The following is a 14,890-nucleotide window of genomic DNA, read 5'->3' as shown; positions in this document are numbered from 1 at the left end:
CACTTCACTGCCTTTGCTTGCACACCTGCTGGCTGCACTGAAATAACAAACATTAAGCTTTCAATGGAGAAAATATCTAGGAATATATAGAAACTATATATCTAGGAATATATAGAAACTATTCCAGTAAGAGCATCAGTTTGCAAGAATGTGCTACTTTCTGTAAAAGGGCAACAGTCAGCTTGGATGGGAGATTTCTCCATTTACACTGGATCTGTAACTGCAAGTAGAGGCATGACTGTGATTCTTACTACAACATTTTACAGAAGGTAGCTTCCCTCTTGTTTGAAGTATTGGATAGGTTGTTTCTGCTTGTGGCTTAGGAAATCTTACAAAATTTATTACAGGTTAAAACAAAAAACAGTGACTACAAACCTAAGAGTAAATCATAATTTTGGCAGTGATCTTCCTTTGGAAAACAGCGTATCATTTCATTGTATGACTTTTTCCACCAAATAACATGGAAGATGTTAATACAAGGTGATATTTGTCACAGTACATCATACTGGAGATTGACAAGAATCAGAAAGAAAAGCAGCAAAACAAACTAAGGCCCTGAACTTAAAAGGAGATCTGCATGTGCAGAAAGAGAGTAATGTCAGAGTACAAATATACAGATGACAACGTTGATCCTTTTGCAAGACTGGGAGAAAAACATGTTGAAATGAGACAAACCCAAGGAAATAAATGCAAAAATGCATGCTTACAATACAGTGGAAACTCTTTCAATTGCTTGCCCTGAAAACGAGTTCTTTATAACTTCTTTTATAAAAGTAGCCCACAAAACATGAAATACTTTTGAGCAATTGAGTTAATATTATAAATATTTATATTCAGAATGAATATCACAAGAGAGTGAGATAATACATTATAAAATATGAATACCAGTTTCATTTTTTTCATGGTAATAATAGATGAAAAATTCCATTATAAAAAAAGAGAATTGATCAATGAAACTCTGCATATGCTTGAGTGGAATTCATTGGAGATGCAAAGTCAATATAGTTTCCCTTTATTTTTTTTTTGTCTTTTAACTCTGTGATGATTCCTATTTTATCAATGGTCATCACAACACAGAGCTGCTGCAGATTTTTGTTATAACCAGCTGATTTTGGAACAGAACCTTAGTGTCATTGAATGTTAATGGATGGCATATCCACTGAGAGACTTGTAATGGCTGCTGGAGAAATGGTGAAACCATGTAGCAATTATACTTTCTGTGGTTAGAGGGGCAAAAAGAGACTCTTGTCTCATATCTTTTCGAATACCATTGTGCTTTGGTCCTTCACTGGGAGTTATAGAATTCTGATATTTGTTACACAAAAAAACCCTGTCTATTCTTTTAAGCTGGTAACTCAAACATTTCCCTTGAGTTAGATTTTGGAGATGCTGTTAGATCTTGTACTTCCTTACACCAGTTTCGCAATTTCCAATCATTTTCATACTAAAGTGGATTTGAAGCAAAAGGCTGAGATCCACAATAGAGCTGCTGTGTGGATACCACCTAATCCTGGCTATTTGTTAGTACTCAAATTACTAATTTGCATTGGAGTATCTTCTATTGACTTTTCAAAAGTTTCATCACCTCTGAAGAAGGTCTCCAATGTGGAGAGGCAACCTTTGTAATTGCCTCTTTAGAGAAAGCAATGTAATAATTAGTTAAATAATAAATAATAATTAAAAAGAAAATAATTAATCTAGTTCTGCAATGGCCTTTGGTTGTTTTGGTTTTTGGTTCTTTTTTGCTTCTACTGTCCCTCAGCCTACCTCAGAACCGTAAGCGTGTTTTGTCAAACTTAGTAGTTTAGCTGCCAAAACCAGCTCAGATAAGGTGGAGGTGGCGAGATGGCTCAGTGGAGGCCAATTCCTCCTCTGCTGCCCACCTGCTTTTAAGCTTAGGCTCTCACCCTTGCTTTTCACTGCAAGTTATCCTTTGTACCTTCTTCCCCCTGATCCTGACCTGCTAACATGGTTTGCCTGCTTGACCACAGATCAGCCCCCTTACTACAGACCTACAGGCCATACCTGGATACACAGCTACCCTCCCCATCCCCGTACTGCTCACATCCTCCAGCACTACATTCCTGCTCAAGAGTGCTTTGTTCAGTCAACAAAGCTGCGATGCTTGGCTCTTGGCATTCCTACTATGAAATTAGCATATTTTTCCTCAAAATTATATATATATTTTTTTTTTTTTACTTCTAACTCCCCATGCTCTGCTGTTGACACATGAGAACATTTTAGGTGCATTGTTTTGTAGGCTGTGATTACTGGTCTGTGGTTAGTTTCATTAAGCTTCTTTGCTGGAGACTAACACAGAAACTTTAAAGTTAGATTAAAATCTTAAAAGTGTGTGTCTGTGTCTATGTGCATATATATGCATACATACAAAAATATAACCTGTCCATAATAACCTGATTATTGCTTTAGTATTTTTACAACAGGTATCATGCAGGGTACTGTATGCTATACTATATATTTTAAGTAGGTTTGTAGGTTAGCACAAATACTATAATTACACATAGGAAAAATATAGATTACTGCCATAAAATTGTTTTCTTCTGTTTTGATACTATTAATCATATCATTTGTGAGACTTTAAAATGAATTTTGAGGAATGCCTCATGGCTCATAATTATTTGTTCAATAATTTTATCTTTCAGTTTCCAGATCTAAAGACAAATTCTATCCTGTCCATTTCCAAGACATTTGTTTGAAGAAAGACTTCTAAAGACCATGGGTGAAACTGTCATTGCTCTACACAGACAAATGTTCAGATGTCTGTTTCTGCCATTCACACTCACGTGGACAGCAGCTAACTCTGCAAGCAGATCAATTTTTTTATGACACAATAAATGTTAAAAAATATTTATTGGCTTGGTATCTCATAACTCTTGAGGTTTGGACATATTAGCCTATAAATATTCCACTAATAATAATAAATCCCCCCATATATTTAGCACCTTACCTCCTAATGCAAAATGCATTAAAATTTAGTCCTTAATGATGCAACACATTGTTTATTGCTTCTGGAATGTCTGTGATAACTCTGAAATGTCTAAAGTCACTGTGAGATTTTTTAATTCAATTAGTCAGTGAATACCTTTATGTTGTTCTAAGGTAAGTGTCCATCCAGAGTAATTTCTTCTTCATGTCTGTAGTGAGAAAGAACATAATTCTATTCCAGCCCACTCCTTGGTAAATTTTACAATTTTTTTATTAAACATGAAATATGTTTCCTAATAAGAGAATTTGAGAGTCCAAGTACTTTAAGTTGTGATGTGAGGGGTTGGACATAAGGGCTGATGATAAAGCATGATTTAAAACAATATGGCAGTGAGAAACTCGTAAAGTACAGGTCAGATGGAGAGGTATGCCAAATTCACTAATCATAGGGTTAGTGCAGTCAGAGGACTAAGGATAACAATAAGTAAAGAAAATCTCGGAAGAATAGGAGGCTGGTCTTTTAGGTCAGAGCCAACCAGTAAATTCTGAGCTTCTGCAAATATAGATATAGACTTTTAACTTTCAAGGACCATGTCTTCTAACATTTTATCCAAGGCTGTTCTTACTTAGAAGAGTCTGGATATGTTTTTTGTTATCATGGTAGAGATGGAAATCATATATCTATGCACTGAGTATAATTAAGGCCTCCAAACCACTTCCACAGCAATATTAATTAATGTTTAGTCATACACAGGATTATAAATATAAAGTTTCATTTGAGATTTTATCCCATCACTATGTCTGTCACTCTTTTTTGTGTGACAGTTGCTGAAAAGTTGATCTCACTGAAACAGAACACAACTTTTGCATTGAGGCAGGACACTTTAAAGCATTACTTATGAGTGGTTAACAAAATCCTGAGATGTTGATGTCGTGGTTTAAGCCCAGGCCGTAAATCAGAACCATGCAGTCTAGTCCCCCCAATCTTTTCTTCCCCCAGCTCCCAGAGGGATGGGAAGGAGAATTGAAAGAATGTGACTCCTACGGGCTAAGAACTGTTTAATAGCCAAGGTATAACACAAACCACTGCTGCTACCACCAATAATAATAATGATAAAGGAAATAACAAGAGAAGAGAACACAATACCACCCTCCGACCGATACCGATACCTAGCCCGACCCAGCAGAGAACCTCCCTTTCCGGGTAACTCCCAGTTTACATCCTGAGCATGAAGTGCTGTGGTATAGAATACCTCTTTGGTTAGTTTGGGTTAAGTGTCCTGTCTCCTCTTCCTCCCAGTTTCCCCTCCTCCCTGGCAGAGCAGGAGACTCAGAAAGTCCTTGGTCAGTCTAAACATTTGAGCAGTAACTAAAAACATCGGTGTTATCAACGTTGTTCCCAGGCTGAAAGTCAAAAACACAGTACTGCACCAGCTACTAAGAAGGGGAAAACATGACTGCTACTGCTGAACCCAGGACAGTTAAAAACACAGCTCTCAAACAATTCTGTTTCCTTTTAAAGTAGGAAAGTAAACTCAGATCATTATCTGAATGTGACATAGACAGTTGACTTCATATGCTGAATCTCATACAGTGTTAAAACAACTGGGAGGATGCATTAATGCCAAACCAACAGAGCAGTTGTAGTTTAATTGTCTTCAAGAGCAGCGTGAGCATCTGAAAGTCAAATATGGTGTTTATATTTCAGCCTTTTGGGGAAAGGTACATTTTAGCACTCACATGACCCTTTTGCACAGAAGTAACTATCTGGTTTTGATCCTGTATAAGGGCTAGCTTTTTCTCACTGATAATGTGTTTCTGATCTTTGAATGCTGGACTTCAGCCTGTGACAGTCAACTGATAATTGTTTTCAAATCCAACAGGTCAAAATGCTTATGTGTATTTTGTGCATTTTGATAGTAGCTCCAAAAAAAAAAAAAAGGCTTTTGTCTTCAAATGAGTTGGTATGTTTTGCAAAGGAAGAAGATTATACAATAACTGTTCATCTGAGAAGTAATTAACCTTCTTCTGCTATTTGCATTATTAATGTATTGGAGTTATCATAATGTCCTAATGTATCTGAATTGCTATTAATGTTTTCTTTGTTAAATAAATAAAAGTGAATTGAGTAAAGAAATGACATTTGTTTAATTGTTCATCAGGATTCTCTTTTTCCCTTTATCCAAAGCCCTGATAGTTTGTTAAATAGAAACCCTTAAATGGATGGCATTTTATGATAGGTTTTGAACCTAATTATATCAAATGTCATAGCATTATTTATTCAAAAAGCTTCTCAAGATTACTGTACAAAGGGAAAAATGTGTTTTGTCCCTTTTAAAGTGGTCAAAATTTTCGATTAAGTTCTTCTAATTTGTTCAGCACTTTCACAAATGCTCTCAATCAAGTTTGCTTTTAGAATCCTTTAAAAATATTTCCTTTAAAAGTAATTAGTCTTGTAATGCTTTTTACTGCTACTGCCTCTTCCCTTTATGAAAATGTTATGCTTGCTCTGAAAACCTTGGCATGGCTTGCAAGTGTTGGAGAGAACAAATATTATCACATAAAAGAAGGGATGACCAAAGTAATAATGTAATTGAATAGGTTTCTCTTTAATTAAAAGACACTAGGTAAATACAAATATGTAAGCTCTGTGTAAAGCATGTATACTTTAGTGAGGGAAAAAACTCAGTGTATTAGTACATGCATGAGCCATAACCTGGGTCTTCTACAGCTTTGTAGCGTACCAAGATGGAGAAAGAAGAGCCTAAGGACTACAGATTATATAGAAATAGCAAGACTTCTACATCAACAGAACTGTGTGACAGAAACAAGTAGAAGTTCTGATTTAAGTGGTTTACTCCACAGCATTTTAATTGCTCTACCAACAAATGAGGTATCCAACTATGACTTATGGAAAACTAGAAAAAAGCAGGAAGAAAAAATTATAATTCTAAATTCTAAACACTTTTATTGAAAACCAGGAAGTCCTTAGTTTTAAGAAGTTAAAAGTAATGATTAAAACAACTACAGGAAAAACACCTTCCAGGCTCAAATAGTAATAAAAATTTTTCTACGAAAATATGTTAGGAATACGGTCACTCTCCACTGAAGGCACTGATGGAGACTTCACCCAGCTCTGTTGGCATTGCCTAACATTTAATTTCTCATTAATCCCTAGGGTTTCCACAGGAGGTAAGCAAGAGAATTCATGTGTCTTTAATCATTCTGTAATGTACTGTTCTGAATTTTCCCCCAGCTCCATTAACTCTAAACATAGATCATATATTGCCCCCACACACCCTTTTTCTTAATGGGTTTATATCCTAACAGAATAGCTCTTATGCATGACCAGCCTTCTCTCTGGGATGCTATAGCATTTAGTAAACACTGGTCAAGATGTCTGACTTAAACAAAACCCTGAACAATTAGCTGGCTTCCATCTTCAGATCATTGGGTGACTATCATAGTTCAATTTAGGCCATGTCCTATTTACAGCTTTATCCCCAGAGTATTTTTGGAGAGCTAGTCTCTTCCTGATTTTTGATTTTTTACAGATTCTTCCCCAAAGCTTATACAATGAAATGGGAGAAGCTTTGCTAATTTATACATGTTAAGACATCCTTCCAGAATGATACACACTATGCCACAGTAGACCAATACTGTTGTGGCAAGCTGAAAACATAGAATCATAGAATAGTTAGGGTTGGAAAGGACCTTAAGATCATCAAGTTCCAACTCCACTGCCATGGGCAGGGACACCTCACACTCAACCATGTCATTCAAGACTCTGTTCTACCTGGCCTTGAACACTGACAGGGATGGAACACTCACAACTTTCCTGGGCAACCCATTCCAGTGCCTCACCACCCTTAAAGAATTTCTTCCTTATATCCAATCTAAACTTCCTCTTGTTAAGTTTGAATCTATTACCCTTGTCCTATCACTACAGTCCCTAATGAATAGTTTATCCCCAGCATCCCTATAGGCCCTCTTCAGATACATAATGGTGAAAGCTGGATGAAATAATGTAATTTTTTTATATATAACAAAGTCCTTTTTATTTCAAGTCTTCTTTCTTTCAAGTCCTTGCTTGCCTTGGAATCTGAATACCTGTTTTATTTGTAAAATTAATGCTTGTAAGAAGCACATTTAAGATCATACTTTTCAGTGTAATACTTTATTTGCAACTTTGAGATGCTGCTCAGAGAGTCTGCTAACTGTAGGGAGCCCAACACAGAAATAAATGTGTGTCTCTGTATTTTTTTTTTTAGGATATTAACATTAATGATAAGAAATAGGTCAATTTGAATCTAAACATCCAAATCTATCTGTTAAATCACTCAAACTATTTTAACTGCAGTAGGTGGATTCATCACAACATTTTATTTTTCAAGTTAGGCGTTTTTAATTTTTTAGTTGCCATATTGCATATAAAGTTAGGTTTATTTTGTTAGGATTCTTCTAGTCCTTTAAGTTTTGAGCAAATGCCACCCCCCAAAAGATTTGAAGAAGCTGTTGCTCCATGGTGCTGTGTTTGAATGCTACCCTGCTGGGAAAAAGACAGCAGGTTTCTTAAATAATCTTATCTACCCTTTACCTTTCAGCTTTAAACACATATATAAAAGTGTTGAACTCCTCACCAAGGGAAAGATTCTCCTTTCAGTTCTGTCTCACATGAATCTGCTTGTCAGTTATATTAGAAATTTTCCAGTACTAAAATGCTATTGAAAACTATGTGTTGGGAACTATGACAACAGTTGTTGGTATCAGTTTGAATACCCGTAGCAAGGAATGAACATTCCATTTGGGAGGGGGTGTTATTTGAATTCTGGCTAATTATTGCTTAAAAGGTTCTGTAGTGATTGTTTCCATGTTCTCCTTTCCAAACTTCTACAATCATCTTTTAGTTTCATACCTTTACCCTTTTCCAGATCACACCAGAATCAAAAGTCTATTACATCCTTAGAACATCTGTTCTTTTAGTATTTTTACCTTGACTATAAGATCACAATTATGATCTAAACCTGCTATTAAATAATCCTGCACAGGTTGCCAGTATCATAAAGATCTCTTAAAATATATTGCTAAATTTACAGGCATACTTTACTGTCTGGAGTTAAAAATAATTTACTTATCATAATAACCTGGATGGGTCTAAAATCCGCTTAGCCAATTACTGGTACATTCTTTTTTGTAGGTTAGTATTGAGACAATATAGAGAATAACAGCACTTCAGAAATTCACCAGCTATTTGCAGAAGGAACTCTACCTGCAGGACAGAAAGCTATGGCTGGGGTATCCCAAAGCCTGCTGATATCAGGATTATATCAAATGTTTGTTAGATGACACAGGCTTTGCTAACTGATGATGAAGCCACAACTAATTAGGCATACTTTCGCAGCCCTGATTTCTTAGCCACAACTCTAGATCTAGCTTCCAGCTATCTGTGACAATTTTCCAGTTCTTTGCAGGGCTGGCTTTAAAATATGAAAAGCTTCACAGAGAAATGCAGAGACAGGAACTAAATCTTAAATAAACAATTTTTTATTTTGCTGGCAGTTGTCATAAGAATGAAAGGCTAGAATATTATATTAAGAAAAAGAACTGAAGAGCTGACAGTGGCCTGAACTTTAAGAGAACACCAATATTCTTAAGTTTTTATGAAAACTTTTCAGACCTTTCCAAGACCATGCTTAAGTCCTGACATTTCAGCTTAACTCACCTTACCACATAATTTCCTTTCCCTGGAATCCAATAATTTTCAGATTCAGAACAGGCAAAATATCTGTATAGCATCTGAAATATCACAAGTATTTCTGTGTAACATTCTTGCAGGATTGTAGATGGCAATGTTATTCCTCACTTACCAGAACTAAGATGCAAGTTCTCACAATACTTTTAGTTCAACACTTTTAATTCTGAACCTCATCTGCAGATATTCTGTCTTTTAGAACCAGCACCTTTAAGAATAATAGTAAGAAGGATAACATAAATGCCAACTGCTAGCACCACGGCAGAATAAACCAAGCCATCTGTAGCTGGTTGGATTACTTCTTCCATTGTATGTAATACAAAAATCTGTATGATCTGAGGCACCTGTTATTAATGGAAGAACTGAGATAGACAGATGAGTTTTTGGAGTACTTAAATAGCAGGACACTCAGTCAAAACACAACATCCTTTTGGATGTATATTACTAGGCATGAAAGAGTGAGGACTTTTTTACAGTGGAGCTTGTTGTCACACTAAAAGTATCAAATATATACTAGGAAGGCCCAAGCATCTAGTGAAACGTTGATACCATCCTGAGTCATTACAGATGAGTACAGTTGTCAGTAAAGACCCTTCCCTTACTTTCTGTATATCAGTGCTTTTTCCTTTTTATGTATCAAGGGGAGAATGGGCTAATGGAGATCCTCTACTTGTTATTCCCCATTTTCTTTTTTGATCTGAATTAATTCCACATCACCTTCTTCCATTTTCACACATCCAAATAAGCTACATCAAAGATAGTAGCAGGACAAAGAGGAAATTGAAATTCAGTTGAATCCCAAGCTTTGTACATGAAGATTCAAATGAAAAAGCATTGCTTTAGGAGCATTATAAATGTTGTTTAGTCAAATTGAGATAAAAGATATGCGTTATATTATCTATCAATCTAATATTGTTTAATCTAATCCAATTTAGGAATAGATACAATATTAAAGAAAGAAAAGGACATCTGCATTGATTCTGAATCTCCAGGAAGCATTGATTTAGAAAAGCATGTAATTTTCTGTCGTCATACCTTGAGATAAAGGTCTGAGCTGTTCTCTGTAAATCACTGTAGGTATATTAGTTTATGAATTGCAATTGTTTGCTTAAAACCAGATGGTGCTCTGAGATTTCCAGAAGGTGTATTGTCAATCTAAAAAAATTGTTTTCTTCATACTGGTAAACTAGGCTAGTTTATCTGAAAGGCACTCTGTATTCCAGTTTTATGCATGAGAACATCATGTATTTGTGCAGATGTACTGTTCAGTGACAGAGGTGTTGGGGATTCTCTCCCTCAAAATAAAGACAATGAGTGTAGAAAACTGTAGAAGGAAGGTTCTTTTTTTTTTCCCCAGTAGTTCCATCAGTTTGAAGATACCTATGTCTTGACTGGTAGATATAGTATTTTTATGTTCCAGGACCGTGAAACTAACGTTTCCCTATCAATAACAATAAATCAGCAATATTCTTTGCCAGCAACTGCACCAAACCTCCACCAAAAGGGAGGGGATATAGAAAGAAAACATTAATCTCCAGACTTCAAATCCCTTCATATTTTTTGTTGCTATTGCTGTTCTTGGCCATCCTCAGAGGTTTTATTCAGTCTCGATGGGAAAAATTACCAAACCTGCCCTCCCTGGATAAACATTATGCTGGTCTCTGAGTAATGTAATGTAATTTAAAAAGTAAAAACGCCCCAAACAACATCTACCACCAACCCACAACACCTATTTTCTTGGTATCTGGTGGACATGAGCTTCACTTGGGAAAATATTTTGGAATTTATGATACTGGAATTAAAACTGTCATCTTTTAAATGTTTGCAGATCTTTCAGAGTTGATGGATTGCTAGAGGATTTGCATATAATGAATATGAGATTACACAGATAATGGTAAGCATTCACAATTCTAGGTTTATGTCCCTGCTCCCATCCTTCACCTTCTTGTATTATTTTATGTAGAGCAAAAATAAACAGAATGCACATATATGAAGAAAAAACATCAAAACACCAGCTGAAATTTCTAGGTGATGATTCAGAATGGAAAGGCATATTAACTTTTAAATTTTTCTTCTAAAGTATTTTCATTTTTCCTTAAAGTGAAGAATTCAGCTTCAATGGCATATAACATTTTCTACCTTGTGTACCCCTCTTGACAGCCTGTTATCCAATAACAAAAGTTTTTTGTATGTTTACTTCATATTTGAGGCCTTGGTTAATTGTAAAGGTAAGGCAAACTAAAGTTTTAGATTACTACATGCTAAAGCAGTTTCATATAGTATATAGTACCTTCTGTATGAAAGAAAAAAGATGGCTAAAAGAACTATAGACAATGTAAGCTATTGGTTTCCTATCTTCTTGTAATCCCGTTTCTGGTCTGTCAGTTTTTTGTGATGTTCAGCAGCACCCCTGGCAACAATGGCACCAGCAGTGTTTTTGTTATTTTACTGCTGCACTGTAATTTTCTTCCAAATGACAACAAATACTTTTAGGTCAGATTCAAAGCTGAGTCAGGGTGATCTTGGGAAATCTGCATCTGATCACCACCTTAGGAAATTCTTTCTGGAAACCGGTTTTGATGGATGTCATTTCAAGATAAGACAGACATAAGCATATGCATCAGAAGAAGAAAAGTAAAGAGCTGACTGCTCATAATGTGTCTTTCTGCTAAATGATCTTTTGTTAAACTGAACCATCCACAAGGGTATTGCTTCAATTTCTCGCCATTTAGACTTTCTGCACATAATTTACTTGCAGTTGTAACAAGGGTACCTGGTAATTTTAGTTCTCATACTATAGTGAACTGCTACTGCATTACATGCTTGCATTGACTCCAAATGGAGCTGTTGCAAGCCCTTGAGTGTGTTAAGTGTTTCTGACATGTTATAACACACCTGCTCTCAAGAGCTGTGACAACCTGAGCATTTCAGTAGTTCACATGATCAGAACCTTTATTTTGAAGAGTGCTTAGATATCAGCAGTGTTGAAAATCACTCATCCTTAGCAGAGTGAGAGCATTGTGCTACAGCGTATAAATAGGCACAGAACAGGATCAGCCCATTCTGAATAAGATCATGGTCTGAATGTTTGAGCTTGGAGAATATCGGTAGTAAGACACTTCAGAGAGGAGGGGCAAACAAACACATTACATATGTTTGTTCTTCCTCAGCTATTGATCATGTGGGTTTTTCAAGTGTTTGCTAGAAAATATTTTCTGCTGAATTATAATAATGCTGCACAATGTTAACTAGACAAATCTAGTAAAGAAATATCATCCTGAGGGGGCTAGAAATAAGTTTATACCAGTTATATCAGAGGAATTCCTTGCATATATATATCACAACACTTTCAGCCAAAACAGGATGCCACGCTAGGGAAGAAATAGATGTCAAGGGCTTATATTTTATTTTTTTTGCTACCTTTTGCCATTTTGTTTTGCTTTCTTTTGTCCTTTTGTCTCACCATAAATCAATATGGAATGAGATTGACTTGCTGGACAGCGAGCTGGTACCTGATGAAAGCAATGAATTATTAGAAAACAAGGAACTGGAAGAAAGCAGAGTGCAAAAACTAAAGTGAAATTTCATAAATGGTAAAAAAAATTCAACTATGTTAAACATACTGTTAGACCTCCTCAAAGAAAACAGTTGAAAAAGTCATCACGGCTTTCAGTATCTATCATGTTACTCAGTAGAATACATAGGATTATTTTTAAAAACAAATAATGTCAAAAAAACTTTTTGCTTTCCTTGTCTACATTAAACAAATGAATAAAATCATTAGTGTATTCTCCTACTACATTAACACAGTTGTCATATCCATGTCATAAATAAAACACCCACCCACTCAGCCTTAAATACTCACAGGCCCACTTTTCAGTGAGTGATGGCATGTGCTCTGTATGCATGATTGCTCTAAAGTTAGGTTTCTTGTGTGCCATAATAATGCATATTAGAGATGTATATCACGAAAGGTTAAAGGGGTATGTGATGTGTATTGTTTTCTACAGTATTTCCAAACCTGAGGGATTGGTTGATGTAAACTGTGCAGGATGTCCACATTTTGTAGATGAGTTAGTGGAAAAAAAAAACACAAAAGAGAGCATCCAGTATGAACTGAATGAAGGCTGTGCTGACTTGCAATTTGTGCAATTGAATGGTGCTGGTTTGCACTGTTAAGAGCTCTTTTATCCTTTGTGGAATCTCTTTCTTCCCTGACAATTAAGTATGTTTTTTCTGAGTAACAATAGACTTGTGCTTCCACAGCAAAGACCATTGTAGCACCTACTTTAACTTCCATTCTATCACAGACCATTTTGATAGCTTCTTTAAATATATATTCTTTGTTTTAGCTTAATCCTAAACTACTGGTTTAAATAGTTTGACTTTGGAGACAAGAAGATTAAAAACTGACCATCATAGCTGATATTCTTTAAACTGTTTGGAACTGGCTATAGTGTAAAGCAAGCCGCTGAGCAGAATGCCAAGCCCTGGTACTCCCAAACACTGGTAGGTGAGTTGGATCTCAAGCAGAGGATAAGCATTCAAATGTTTGTGTATTATTCAAAGCATCAGAATATTCCAAGTATGAAATTCATAGTTAGCTGTTTCTCACAAAAAGGTTACTCTCTTAGGAGCTGGAGGTGATTTAAACAATTTAGAGGTAATTTACAGATCACTTAGAGTGATTTAATCAGAACTCTCTACAGCTTTCTGCAGTATATAAACACTGCTTAATCTGTGAGGTCATTTGTAAAGGAAAAAAAATATTTCTTATGTTCAATAAGCAAAAAAATCATTTGTTCATTATTTGTAAAGTCATCTTAATTTCACAGAACAATGGCAGTAAAATCAGAACAATATGCTCCTGTTTACAATGGAATTTTTATAAATTTTCTCCCTGCTAAATCATATTTGATGGGATTTTTAGCTGTTTCACCAATACTTGCAGAATGCAGCCTGCTCAGAATTGTGACTTTCTTCTAGTTCAATAAGCTGTTCAACCATAGAGCATTGACAACTCCCTTTGTGAAATCCAGTATGAATTGACTTGTGAAAGTCAATTAGAATTTAGTATTTGGTTAGAGATTCTTATGCACACAACATCCTGACACCTAGTCAGTCAGATGCTCTCAACACGGATGTGTGTGGATTTTACCTGTAATTTGTTTATTTACCCTATCACAGAATGAAATCCTTACAACATTTAATCCATTGTCCTTCAGACCTACAGGTAGCTTATTCACCCCTCCACTGCCATTTTTATCAGCATGCTGAATTCCTGCTTGGAGATAATTGTATTACAATGTTCAGTAAATCCATAGAGGCAGAAATAGTCTAAACCTAGCTCAGTACTTCTATTTTCCTTCCTTGAGAGCAATGAAGAATTGATTCCTCCACCCTTCATTACTGCCAGTCCTTTGAAGTCAGCTACAACCATTCCTTGTCAAACTGGCTGAAGGCTTTTATGGGCACATAACAAACTGGCACAGCTTCCATCAGTGCAAATATAAAGTGTACAGGGATTTTGTTAAATGATAAGTAATATAGTATTGCAGACACAATATATATATATATATATATATTATTCTCTAGACTGCTCTGTAACACACTGCTGTGTTTCCCTACTCTTTCTGTTGCTTTGTTCCCATTTTTCTCTTCAGCATAGCAGATGAAATTGCAGCATGTATTGAAGTCATCACTGTTACTAATCTTGTTTCTCTTGCTTTTGTATTTTGGGAACAGAAGAATAGACCTTCTCGCCACTCATATAAACCCAAATCAGCTGGGTTCAATGACAGCAGCTGCAGCCATTCCACTGTCCCAGTGAGGGGCAGCCCCAGGACTGGACATTGGGCACCTCCACAGGGAACATCAGTGGGCCCCAATGTGAGTTGTATTACCTGACCCACTAACTAGTGATTTCTTATGAGGCCATAATGTACCTCTGAAAGAACACCACAGCAAAATGTTTCCTAAATGTAGGGCTACTATCCCCAGTAATATATTAACAATTATTTGACTATCCATCTACTTCCTCTGGTGTCCCCACCTCCTTTTGAGTCTGACTGAGAGTGTGGTCTGAAAAACTGTATTAGGTATTTTAATAAGATCTGAATACAAGATATCTACAGCAGAAATATGAATTTTGTTCTCTTGATGCAGAGCCTGATTTCATATAGCCGCTATTAT

The sequence above is a fragment of the Melopsittacus undulatus genome, chromosome 8 (assembly GCF_012275295.1).
Source record: "Melopsittacus undulatus isolate bMelUnd1 chromosome 8, bMelUnd1.mat.Z, whole genome shotgun sequence".
Lineage (NCBI taxonomy): Eukaryota > Metazoa > Chordata > Aves > Psittaciformes > Psittaculidae > Melopsittacus > Melopsittacus undulatus.
This window is presented reverse-complemented; position numbering follows the sequence as displayed.